Source organism: Anser cygnoides, chromosome 14 (assembly GCF_040182565.1).
Source record: "Anser cygnoides isolate HZ-2024a breed goose chromosome 14, Taihu_goose_T2T_genome, whole genome shotgun sequence".
NCBI classification, from domain to species: Eukaryota; Metazoa; Chordata; class Aves; order Anseriformes; family Anatidae; genus Anser; species Anser cygnoides.
The window spans coordinates 11,719,501-11,732,990 of NC_089886.1; the positions used below are offsets into that span (position 1 = coordinate 11,719,501).

Consider the following 13,490-nt stretch of genomic DNA (forward strand, 5'->3'; position numbering starts at 1 on the left):
TTCCCCCTCGTCCTGTCACCAGGCACGTGGGAGAACAGACCAACCCCCACCTCTCTACAGCCTCCTTTAAGGTACCTGTAGAGTGCGATAAGGTCGCCCCTGAGCCTCCTCTTCTCCAGGCTGAACAACCCCAGCTCCCTCAGCCGCTCCTCATAAGACTTGTTCTCCAGACCCCTCACCAGCTTCATCGCCCTTCTCTGGACTTGCTCGAGCACGTCCATGTCCTTCCTGTAGCGAGGGGCCCAAAACTGAACACAGTACTCGAGGTGCGGCCTCACCAGAGCCAAGTACAGGGGGACAATCACCTCCCTAGCCCTGCTGGCCACACTGCTTCTTATACAGGCCAGGATGCTGTTGGCCTTCTTGGCCACCTGAGCACACTGCTGGCTCATATTCAGCCGACTATCAACCAATACTCCCAGGTCCTTCTCTGCCAGGCAGCTTTCCAGCCACTCATCTCCCAGCCTGTAGCTCTGCTTGGGGTTGTTGTGCCCCAGGTGCAGGACCCGGCACTTGGCCTTGTTGAACTTCATACAGCTGGCCTCAGCCCATCGGTCCAGCCTATCCAGATCCTCCTGCAGAGCCTTCCTGCCCTCGAGCAGATCAACCCATGCACCTAGCATGTCCTCTTATGAGGAGGGTAAATAGGTTCTTTCGGCAGAGAAGTATACTCCTTGTTTTGTCTAGAAGAGAGAGCCCCGGCTTCTGAAGGACCGCCTGTGCTCTGTCAAAAGCATACTCATACTAACGCTGCTCAACACCCTCCAGGCCATAACAGAACCCAACTTTGGTCCCCATGTCCTTGAAACTCCCATGTGGACAACTGGTCCAAGACTCCTGGATGCTACTGAGTTGCCATGTCAACCTTGCTGACTTGCATTTCCAGATGGCCTCTAAACCAAGAGCATTGGTATCAAGGTATCCATGACAAGGTACCATGTAACTTGACTGCTGAAGATATTTAGGCTCAGAAGACTACAAGAGTCTATAAGAGATTGCTAGAGGAGGCCAGGAGACTGTCCAGATAGGACTAAGCCTTCCAACTGACTTCATCCAGCAAAACCTAAAACAGGATCAGCTAGGCTCCACTTTGGACCTAAGATGAGAGAACCAAGCCCGTCAGTGAGGGAAACTGTTGGGTAACTCTCACACCAGTGGGAATTTTCTACTTTCACCTCTGTGAAGGAAAGGAAGACCAACTTCACTCACTTTTCCTGCCCCAGTCAGGCTGAGATGCACTTATTTGGCTGGAGAACACAGACTCAGCCAAGATTTCTTGACAGCCAACAGAGCTGGAACTTCACTACCTAGCATTACAGGGAGTCAGGGCATGAAATATGGCATTTCCACTGAAATCAGCTTGGGCACAAAGCTGTTAACCCAAAGGATTTGCAAAGAGCAGCCTGAGAAAAAAACAGAAAAAAAGATCTGATGTGAAGGGACGTTCATACATCATCAGGGCCAAATCAGGACATTTGAGAGGCAAACTAGAGAGAGTATGCCACTACAAGGGAACAGACAGGACAGTGTTCTGGAAAAAACACCTCCCCTGAGACTAAGACATGAACTTCAGCCCTCTACTTAGTGAGTACTCCACCCATAAGCTCACTTGTTCTTCTACAGCAGGCCGTTTTTTCTTTCATTTAGACCGAAAATTTCACCTTCCCTTTCAAAACTGCAGGAAACATTTGTACAAAGGAAGTGTAGGTTAGGTAAATCCTCTTTCCCCTCCCCCCCTCCAAAAAAACAAACAAACAAAAAAAAGATGATCACTAAATTTTTGAAAAATTACTACTGGCTATTAAGTACTGTTAGCTGGCAAAGGTTCTGCAGGTAGCATGACCTTCCTCCCTCATTTCTCCCAGGGTCCTTCACTCAGAAAGAAATACTTGGAGATCTGGTGACCTACCTACATTTTGGTTGCTCCATCACCCCTGTATAGTAACGTGCTGCCTCTCTAGCTCAGTCTTCCAGGCTGCAGTCTTCAGGTTGCACAAAGTCAAAAATGAAATGATTGAAAAGATAATAACATATGTGTTTCTAGCACTTACAGACTGGGATTGAACCAGTGAAAGCAAAGCACAATTTCATTGCTCCATTAGGATGTGGTAAGTTATTATTATCTTTAACATGGCAACAGAAGATGCTAGTCAGAACTTGACTATCCCAGAACTTGCTTGAACACATGGGAATGCACTTTGAGGGGATTCATCTCACCCAAATGTAGACATTTCCAGATGAGCTCAGCCCCCAGGCCCTCTTCAGTCAGAAGACTGCATCTGATCTATATTAGATGTTTGTGTTACAATGAGAAAATCACATTCTGGTGTTCTCTGGTTAGATCTCCACAGCCTGGGACAACAATCCCAGCTGCTGATGTTTATGTTGCAGACACCTACTTTCAGAAAACATGCCTCCTGCACAGCACTGCTTACCACATTTAGCCTGCAAACACTTCCTCTGTTCACAGCTTTCCTCAGACAGGCTTCTGGTTTTTCAGAACAGACAATGAGTAAGAAATCCACTTCCTGGAAACCTGCAAGTCTTCTTTTTATTTCCTACAGCCAGTTCAAAGCAGAACCACTTTGCATTGCTGGCTTTGCCAACACATGGATGCCTTGAACTGAATGGAAAAAAAAAAAAGGAAAAAAAAAAAAAGCTGACTTGCTTTGAAAAAATGAGCTGTTGCCCAGAAAATAACACTGAAAACCTGGTGGAGACATTTTGTAGCTCCTGTGCAAAGATTGGACCTGCCCTTAGTGGACATGTAGGATAACCATGTCAATAGCAATGTGATTTTCGTGCTGAAGGATTATAGCTCCAACAGGCATGCTCCTACACTGACGTAAAGCAGCTTTATATAGACAGGGCCATTTCTTCTCCACAAGGGAATTATAAGAGCAAAAAGCACCATCAGGCTGATCTAATTGCATAAGGATGGTGCACTGTTTAAGCTGTACCTGCTCTTGGATTCAGGGACTCTTCCAGTCTCCCAGTGTGCAAGATGTCCTGCACTAGACCGCGTGACAAGGCTGCAGCAGAGTTGCTATACCAGGCTGCAGTAGGTGATTTTGCCTCTCAGAGGGCTTTTTTAAAGTATGGAGTTCTCAGAACTTTTCTCCTGCTCCTTAGATATCATTGTGTTTAGACATCATCAGGGAACTGATGAATTACATCCTGGACTGAGTCTTCACTGGTGCACAGGGAGGCCAGAGGGGCCTGTCAGAAGTAAGTACATCGTAAAGATGAAATAAAGGTTCAGGAGATTAATACCATTTGGCCTGGTTCATCAAATGATCCAGTGACATAGTGGCATGAGATAAGTGGCAGTTAGACTTGCTGTTGGAGCATGCAGCCCAAGACAATCGTGTAAGCTACACTTTGTGTATATGAGACTGGGAAGCTGTTTCTTATAGTGTGCAAAATTAAAGGGAAACTGTCATCAAGGTGCACTCCTTACAGTTTGCTGTTACCTGGAAAGCAGTGGATTCCCTGCATTTCTGCTTCTGCTTACAAAAACATCTCAGTGATAAAGCACAGGTTTCTATTACAGGATCATTCCCTACATCTGCCAGTAGCTGCTATAATTTTCTGGCCACTTCCCTTCTCTGTTGGTCTGATGGCAGTCATAGTAACACATTTACATTTTAGGTGTTGCTATCATGCTGTGACTTTGCTGTGAAATTGCACATCCAAGTCTCCTGTGTCTCACCTAGGGCTGTTACTCTGTACCTCGTCCAGAGGCAGCTCTGGTCCAACAACCCCCACCAGAGCTGCCATGTCTTGATGTTATCGCAACTCTCACATCAGGTGCACAACGGAAAGCCAAGCTTCCTGAAGTCACACCTGAAAACCCAGCTCTCTACCTCCTTGCAAAGAAAAATGAAAAGACTGCAGAGGAAGCCTGAAAACTACTAGAGCTCAAAGCCACAACAGGGTACAGCACCAGAAGTTTGAGCTAAAAGTCTTTTGGCTTTTAAGACAATCTTATGACTTGGGAGTGTGGAGTTAGGCGCATTCTGGTATCCATGCTTCACACCGTGAGGTGCCATGCCAGAGGCAGGTCCTAGCAGCGCATGGATCAAAGACCTGTCCTGCAGCGACAGAACAAGGGACAGTGGTTTTAAACAGAAAAAGAGGAAGAAATTTTTCACTATGAGAGTGGTGAGGCACAATATGAGGTTGCCCAGAGAAACTGTGCATGCCCCAACCCTGGAAGAGGTCAAGGCCTGGTTGGATGGGACTTTGAGAAACCTGATCTAGTGGAAGGTGTCCCTGCCCATGGCAGGGGGCTGGACTGGATCAACTTTAAGGGTCCCTTCCACTCCAAACCATTCTGCAATTCCATGAACACTGACCACCTGAGGCAGCTGCCCAGGAATGGCCAACAGCAGAGACCACTTCATGGTGGGGAGAAGGACTGCAAGCTGACGGGTCCTGCTTTATGATAAGGCATGTTTGTAAATAGTTCAGAGAGGGTTAGTATATGATTAGTAGAGGCTTTCAACATCTTGCAGACAGGTGCTTCTGAGCACCTTGGAAATACCACTCATAACACAGGAGCTTCTAATGAGCTCACATTAAAACAGTTCATCGACTGCCTTAACCCTTTCAAAACAACTTCTAATTAGATAGAGGCAAAAAACAAGAGCTAACAGGCAAGTGGGACTTTTTTCTGTTTCAAAAGGCAGCTGTGAACTCTCTTCTCTACTGCTGAGATCACAACAAGGGGGCCAGGCTGGGGGGCCGTGGCTGCATACCCTTTCAGGAGCTCCAAGGAATTTTTATGCTGGCCAGGTCTGGCCTTGCCAGCTCCGACTGGGTTCAGATAGCCACCTTACCAGAGCCTGACAGCACCAATAGCTCTTGTGCAGGTGGCATGGTTCCCCAGCCCCCTAGCTCCATGAGCAAACGTCCAGGCAGGTGCTCACGGTGCTGCTGAGCAGAGGGGTGGACAGCAAAGGAGATGGGCAGAGACAAGCCTTCAGGATTGGGACCGTCAGCCCAGCTCAGCTGCTGCAGCAAAGTCATTTTCTCTGTTTCTGGGAAGAAAAGAAATCCTGTGAACATCTGCTGCCTCAGTTTCCCCACCTATGCAATGGTGAAAGCTGCCTCCTGGGACCTGAGGAAAAAAGAGAGCTTTACTGGTCAGACAATATCAGGAGAATACCAAACCTTGAAAGGACAAAGGATGAAGTATTCTCAAAAGAAGGCTGAGATTCCCAGCTGCATCTCCTGCTTTAGTAAGCTCAAGGCTGGTAAGGGGTGGCTTGAACACCTTGCCTGGTGTTGCTAACTTATTAGATAAAATCTAAATACTCATTAAAGCAACGCTTGGCAGAAACCCCATCCTCAATTACAAAAATCATCTCTCTCTCTCTCTCTCTGCAGCCTTTGGGGCCTTATAATCTAATTAAATAAAGCTTTTTCACTTTCCTCTTGACTGCTCCCCCAGCTTCCATTGTACCAGTGAAGACAAATATATATTTTTAATTTAACAGAATCCCTTGCATCATGCATCTCCTCCTGGCCAGAAAGCAACTCTGTTCTCACCGTGGCAACCCTGTCAGCCTGTGTCCTGCCTGGACAGGCTGTGTCCATCACCTGGTTGCTTTTGTTCCTTGAAAGTGCCCAAAATATTGGGGTCCACCCACTTCCACTGCCTGTGCCAACAAATGCAGAGAAAATTCCGAAGCATACAAGCAGAGCCTGGCAGGAACAGAGCCCCACCAGCAAAACCAGTTCTGCATTGGGAAAGGTGCTTTGTGAGCTCACCACACTGGGAGCGCAGATTTCATCTAAGGCTGCATGGTCCACCTGCTGGGATGCGCAGTGGGGAAACAACACTGCTGCAGGATGTGCAACAGGGAGAGGCTGCAAGTGAAGTGTTGCCTTCTTGTTCTGTGTCTCCATGTGTCTAACACCAGCCAGGATGAAGTGGCCACGCACAGAGTGGAGATGAACCTCTGCACATCTGCGGGAGCAGGGCTTGCAGCCGGGAATTCTACAGTTGGCAGGTCCTGCTTTGTACAGAGCAGCACATGGATGTTTTGCCCAGACAATCCAGCTCCCGCTTGGGTGCTAGAGGGAGGGAGGAAGGTAGCTCTGGGGATTCCCTCTCCATCTCAGTGAGGCTCTTGCCCAGAATCATGTGATTTTTTTTGGGGGGGGAAATTTGTTTACTAGAAGAAAACTGCAATTATAGGTCAGATAAATTCTACCAACATTTGTGATGCATTTATGCTGAAGCCTCTGAAGCGCATCAGCTGGATTAAAAAAATCTGTAAGGTGTAAAAATAAAAAGGTCACAAGAACTGAGTCTTGTGCTTTGACATTGGAGCATATAAGCAAATATTGCATTAAAAACAGAAATTAAACCCCTTCAATTTACTTTAGTATTGTAGCATTTCCCTACTATCTTTTAATTTTTAAGTATTTAAAAAGAAAATTAAAAGATTTGGGTCAAATTTCTTTTTTCATGCCAATTAAATAATGGAGAGACAACTCTCACACAAGGCTTGTGTGAAGGTAGAGAGGTGGTTGATCTCACATTTTTTCTGGGCTTTTCAGTATGGTTGGTAAACTGCAAATGTACCAGTCACCTGAGCCTGTTGTAAGCTTTCCTGCTCGATGCTGACCAGGATTGCTCAGAGGAACATGCTTCAGCTCCCCAAAAAGAGAGAGAGATAGGGTTTATTCTCATAATGCAGACCAGCAGGTTTTGTCTGCTGAGGAGGAGGATTTTGGGTCTCCATCACAGAGCCAGAGAAAGGCTACAGAGAAATGAAGAGCTCAGCTGCTTGGCTGGAAGGGAGTGACCACCTAAGACACCAAATCCAGCTGAGCCCCTCAGTCCAGAAGATTCTTCATCCATGACAGAGTACTCCCATCTCCAGTGCACTCCTGTCACTCACAACATGCTCCAAGCTGCAGGAGCAACAGGAGGGTCTCTGCGATGCCTTTGTCTCATCTGAAGAGCAGGCGATACAGTGGACTTTGCCACAGCAGAGACTCCGGGTGATGATCCTAGGAACCAAACTACGTCCCAGGCTGCAGAGGAAGGTAGAAAATATAGGGACAAATCCCATGCTCATCCTGTTTGAAAGGAGGCATTGCCCGTTCCCTGAGCCCTGATGAGGTGTTGCAAGGCAGCTGGTCATGACAAAGCATCCCACTAACATTACCTTTGTTCAGAGCCATTTGGGATGTCTCAGAGAAGGGGACTTAGAAGGAGAGGAAGCAAGGCCTTCCTGATCTGGTGGCACCACAGAGGTGACAACCTGACCAGTTTGTATGGAACCCCTAAGAACTGCACTGGAAAGCTGCTTTTCAGGCGTGCTTTCCCTTCCTAGGCCCAGTGCCAACACATCTCCTGCCCAGAATGTGAAGATCAGCTGTTCCTTTAAACAACTGTACAGCAGACATCCTGAGCCACTTGCAGTCCTGCCTCCGACACAGCCACCAGCTAGGACCACCAAGACTCGCTCACATAACACAGAGCTGAAAAATGATGAGGGAAGGATGTGGGGCAATGAGAATAAGAAAAAGGAAGACGTGAGCAGTGGTGGTAAAGAGACAGGTGCCAAACCATGAGCCCCCAGTGCCAGGCTGAAGCCCAGACTGCTCAGGCTATCTGCACCTTCTTATGTTCTCTGGCCCTGCCTAGTGCAAGTGAGGGAGCTCCAGTGCCAGTTTGTCCCATTTCCACTGGGGAGTAGTAGAGGGGGGAGAGCAGAGGAGAGGAAGCCCCAGAGCAGAAGAAAAGGAGCAGGTCAGGAACACACAGAATGTGAAGTGACCAGGCCAAAGAGAAAGGAGCAGCATTTGCTCTAAAGAAGAAATCACCAGTGTCCCTACCTGGGGCTTGAGCAAACCTAGGCACTGTCCGGGGTCAGGAAAGCCAGACTGTGGATGGCAGGGAAGAACCTCCCTGAGCATCTCAGCCATTCAATTCCTGGAGCTCCTGCGGGAAGATGGAGGGACAGCAGTGAGGATGAAGGGTGAGGTGGTGACTGTCCGGGCTTGACAAAAGCCTCTCCCGCAGTGAGCCCAGCCTGCCATCCACCTCCCCAGGGTCACAGAGGAAATGTGGGAGGGAGCAGAACTGAGCCCATCCCTTTCATCTTTACTTCCTGTACTATACCTGCTATGGAGGAGCATCATAAGCCTCAAACGCAGAAGATATGGCTCTTTTCAACCTATCTAGCCTGGACAAGGTCCCTCACATGGACCCTGTCCCAGCATATCCCTGGGAAAACCGTTTCCCTGCCAGAAAGGTGAGGAGGACATTTTCACCCTTAGCAAAGGGTGAAAGGCAAAGATATGTCAGACGTCTCCTCAAACAAGGAAATGTCTCTACAGCACAGACTTTGCCAACCAGCAGAGCACTGTGGATCCTCAAGAGATGTGGCCATTTACAGCACAAGAACACCCATTTTGGTGACTGCTCACACAGAACCTCCAAGCAGGCTTTCACCTCAGCAAGAACAACTCTGCCCATATCCAGCATTTTGGTGGCAGCAGCAACAGCTCCCCCAGACTAGAAAGCATCTTTTTGTCAATGTCATCAACGTGTACAAGTCTGCAGGGCCATACACAGATATCGGAGCAGAACAGGCCTTCCCACTTCCTTCTGGCAACTAGCACCAACTCCACACTTGGGCAGAACCACTGCACTTACACCACACGGGACAACTCCACAGGTGAAGGCAGTCCAGACTTCACAGACTCCAGACATAGCCTTTCTGTCCCTTTAAGATGGTGGCCTGACGTACTCAGTGCCATGTGCCTTGTGGCAGGCATGGCACGTACTAATTATGACGTGGGCTGAAGCCTGTGGCAATACTGGATGGAGGGATCTGCCTCAGTGGGAAAATTCATGGAGGAAGGGGACAAAAAGTGTCAGACAAGGGGACAGAGGGAAGAGATGGGATGGGGCCTTAGGCTGATGTCAATAAGAGCAGTACAGGGTATCACAATGTGGGAGATGAGCTGTGAGCAGCACTCGTGAGGAGAGTGGAGAGACAAGACACCAGTTAAGTTTTCACACTCTGAGCTGGATATAACCACAACGAGAAATAAGGGGGATACCTGCTCCCAAGAGCTGTCTTCAGTTCCATTTGAAGAGCCATGTGATGGGGTTGCAGGCAGTTGTACAATGGGGACACCAGAAGGGGCTTCTTGCTGGTAACACTGTAGATCAGGTCAGAAAAGTGTGCCCTTGTCATGGACACCACAGAATTTGGTGTAAAACTGCTTGACTCCCTCCTGCCACCCACTGTGCAGCTCTAATGAGAAGCCTCAGCAAAGAGCACCCTGACTCTATCTACCCAGACTACGTGAACTAGTACGGTTCCCCATCACTGCCACCTTCCCACCGCACCTACACACAGGACAGCACCATCTGCACATGGATCTGGCCTGGTGCTCACAGAAAGGGACTTGCTGGCAGAGCTACAGCTTTTTTCTGTCCAGTGCTGTCACTGTCCCCTTGGCAAAGTCACTTTTGACCACACCAACCCTCAGTTTCCCCAGAGAATAATAAAGACACGTGGACTGAAGAGGTACAACGTGCTGAGACAGGAGGAAACTCAGTACTCATTCAGAACTACTTGGCTTCCAGCTTCACAGATCTCCAGGGAAACCCACCCACTTCATCTCCAGTTGTGCTGAACTTTTAGGGGGAAAAGAAGAGACAAAATGAGAAACATCCCTTTTGTGAATCAGCCACCTCTCCAACGTCCCCTCTGGGCTCAGCTGCCCACTTTCAGACTTTATCCATTGTTTGCTTGGACTTCGTACAGGAAAAATCACATCAAGGGAAATCCTAGCTGAACCACACACTTTGGAGCACTTTTAATGGACAATTTGACAAGGACATGGGGATTTAGCATATTTTTAGGACAAAAATATCTACTGATAATATGCTACACTCCTGGCTAAAAACATTATCTACTGTCATGGGAAGAATTTAAGCCGTAATACCAGCTACTATAATGCAGGCCTGGAACTCCATGCAAATATTACCCTGATCCAAGAGCTACACAGCTCTGTTTATCCTCGTAATTAATTCTCTCTTATGTTTAGTGATACAATTAGAGAAACACTGCCATTCTGATGGGCTTGTTTCCACCGATGTCTTTTACTATATTTACATCCCCACAATAGGCTTGGCCTTACAGAGAAGGGTGAAATTGCATTTATGGAGACAATGCCACATGCATTCCTGAAGCATTTTATAGATGTAAAGTTAAGCTCCAAATTACACGTTTATTGTGCAAGCACACAATGAGCTCAGATTAAATATTGACTAAAGCCAGTCTAACACCCAAAATAATGAAGATGAGCACAATAGAGTGATTTACTCCCAGCCACTAGAGAAATACACATCTGTAACATATAACATGCCCTTCCCACAGATATACTCTTTGTATTCTAGCTAGCCTCAGGCAGGAAAATTTCTATCTCAGAAATTATAGATTTTGTTTCTCAACTACCAAAACATTCACATTACCAGTTGCAAAAGAAACAAATATGATAACAAAAATCAAATTCCATCCCCACAATTTAGTGATGAGCAGGTGACTGGCTCCTTGTATTGTCAAAGTTAAGGTAGAAAATGGAAGATAAACGTGGCTATAATCAGAGAATACCTTCCCTTTTGTCCCCCAAGATGTGGAAGCTAGCAGGGAGGTGTGGGAATGACAGATATCTTTTTAGAAAGTACTCACAGCCCTAGCTGTGCTCTGAAAACTATCCGTCCTTCTTCTGTCTTCCTCCTCCCTAGACTTGCAGAAAAAAAAAATCAGGGAGACACAAATGCTAATATAACAATTACAATAGTAACACAGAGCTGGAAGGGGCCAACACACACCCTTCACAGTGGCTCGACCTCTAAATCCTCTAATATAGTACTGTTTCATTCAAGATTAAAATAAATTGTAACCTAGCACAGACAAAAAGACACAGGAGGTAAGGCAGGATCTCACTCGACAGTGAAGCCCCACTCCAGTCCAGATGCAGTCATATCACTTCAGCTTCTCTGTACCATCTCCATGACAACCATGTAATTTGGATGCAATAACCACTGCCGAATTGATCTTTAAATGTAGCTTTGTTACAAAACATAATACTGAACATGTCAGGCTCAGGATAAATCAGAGTAGCCCCCTACCAGTGAGGACTGTGATTAAAGAGCCCCCCTTTAATTTTCAGCTGCCGAACAGTCTTTCTATTTCAATAATTGTGTGGATGAACTGATTTTAAAATCAGTACCAGCAAACACGATTTGTGTGTGTGTATGGCATGCTGTAGTATAATATCTCAAATGAGATATCACACTGAGAGCTGGAAAAATGTGTCAACGTATATTCAGAGAATGGGCGTCTTTCCACATGCACATGCACGCGTGCACACACACACACACACACACACACACCAGGGCGATTTGATCTCTAGCAACCAAAGCACGCAGCTGATACATCAAATAATACTAATAAGAATCAAAACCTGTATAACTAAGCAAAATAGGATGGGGGATCGATGTACTGTATGACAGACAATGAGAGCAGGGGAGCTCTTGTTCTTACTTACCCAAGCAACGAGCTGTTTATTTTTTGGTCTCTTCACAAACGCAGATCTCTTTTCTCTTCAACAATCCATGCAAAATAATCTGCAGCCCCACGGACGGAGGAGTGGCCCCATCCCTCCCCCTCCACCACCTTGCAAGACCTCTCTGTTATTGGCTTCCTTCTCCTTTCCCTCCTGCTCTCCTCTCTTGCTGGCAATGGTTACACCTCCCAGCCTTCCCTCAAGGTGTCAAGAGACTGCTCGGGATCCAGCAGGCAGGGTGGGAGGGGACAGGAGAGGGGGAGGAGGCAGGGAGTGATGGTGAATGGACCCAGTGAAAGGACGGAAGAAAAGACCTCGCTGGCAAAGACCCCGAGGAGCATGCCACAGGAGCTGACCTGCTGCTCAGCTGGGAGGCTCCGCTCACCCCTCAGGGCTGCTAACAATGTCCCAGGCACGTTGGGGTTTTCCTCCACAAGCACCCTGCAAAGTGCTGGGGGACAGGTCTGTTTTCTGCCAGCAAATCACTGCCCTTCTGGCTGAGACAGGCTTGAAGTTTGGGCTTGAAACCCTGCCAAATACTCATGCTGTCTTTAACAACGGATGCACTTCCATACACAGACTTAGAGCACTGGCAACGCCTGGAGGACCCACCCTGGTGCAGACCTCAGTGCTGCAGGTCAGCTTGCTCCATGCTCAGACACTCTCCTGGGCTGCAGCTCCATCCCATCCCATCCCATCCCATCCCATCCCATCCCATCCCATCCCAACCCATCCCATCCCATCCCATCCCATCCCCATTGGCCTTCTGCAGCGGTGCTGAACATGTGAGTTGAGCTCACTCCAGTGCCACCTGTTTAGCCCACCGTGGTGGGTCGGACCAAGTGCCCACTCACTGTCACTGGGACAAGCAAGGTTGGCTCGTCTCCCTCCTGACAGCCCTTGTGTGGTTCTGTCTATATGCTAGCAGAGGTGTCTGGCTCACCATGACAGCTGGTGATGCAGCGTGGGGTGGAGGGGCATGGGGACACAACGCTTCCCCTGCTTTAAGTGACCCTTACTTAACTTGCAAACCCAGATGAATGTAAGCGATGCCTCCTGGCTGCTTGGTGGCTGCAGTGAGAGGAAGGGTTTCTATGGGCATTCAGATCAGAGACGGGCAGTGGTCTCTGGGTCTCAGCCAGGTTCTCAGCTCAACATCAACACACCCAGGCAGGCTGCACTGCCAGGCCTCTTCTCAGCCTCACATCATGCAGCTATGGCATGAGCCAAAGAGAGATTATGGGCCAGTGGCCAGATATTGGGATGCTTGACCTGGAGCTGGCTTACACCTTCACACTGGGGCCACCCACATTTTAGCGCCCCATGAAAACCAGGATGCTCACCCATCTGCCTGACTGCCTCACAGAGATGTGCAGTGCCTGCTGGGCCTCACCTCTGTGCCTCACCGTGCTCATCGCTGTGCACGTGCACCACCTTCTCCACTAACAGCTCAACAAGGGCTCCCACATCTGTGTGGAGAGAGAGCAGCCACAGGTTGGACCTTTGAGCCAAGGAGGAAGGGTTTGATGTCAGTCCCAAAGGCATGTTCCAAGACTACTGATGGCTTCATGATTCCCTCAAGAAAACCGCTCCCTAGACCTGGAAAGCTTGTTCCAGAGGACGCACACAGCTGAATAAGCAGACAAATCCTCAGCATCCTGAATTTAAAATGTCATTACAATCTATGGCAATACATCCAAACACCAAATCACAGACGTTAGATGAAATAATGTCCTGCAGCAGCTCAGCAGAACACGGCTGTATATTCTCCCAGAAGGGATACCCCCACAGCACAGCACATGGGGTTGTTTGCCAGGGATAGTATTGGTAATGAACCATGTAATTAGCCACCCTGCAGCTACACTCAGGAGTTGTCCAAC

The 13,490-nt window shown here is 48.0% G+C and overlaps 1 protein-coding gene across 8 annotated transcripts in view; it reads right to left on the bottom strand.

Annotated features, from left to right (window-relative positions):
* The window catches only part of PSD2 (pleckstrin and Sec7 domain containing 2), a 90,296-nt gene that overhangs the window by 55,590 nt on the left and 21,216 nt on the right, over positions 1-13,490 (bottom strand). Inside the window, exons 1-2 of one of the 8 annotated variants that reach the window (XM_048051497.2) lie at positions 11,593-12,150; positions 7,858-7,963 (exon numbers count right to left, since the gene is read on the bottom strand). The exons of 3 other annotated variants lie outside the window; for them this stretch is intronic. The gene's annotated coding sequence lies outside the window, so the exon portion shown is untranslated. Of the gene's footprint in view, positions 1-7,857; positions 7,964-11,592; positions 12,201-13,490 lie in introns of those variants that run through there. 4 more of the 8 variants (XR_010834952.1, XM_048051501.2, XM_048051500.2 and 1 more) reach the window with 4 other exon arrangements.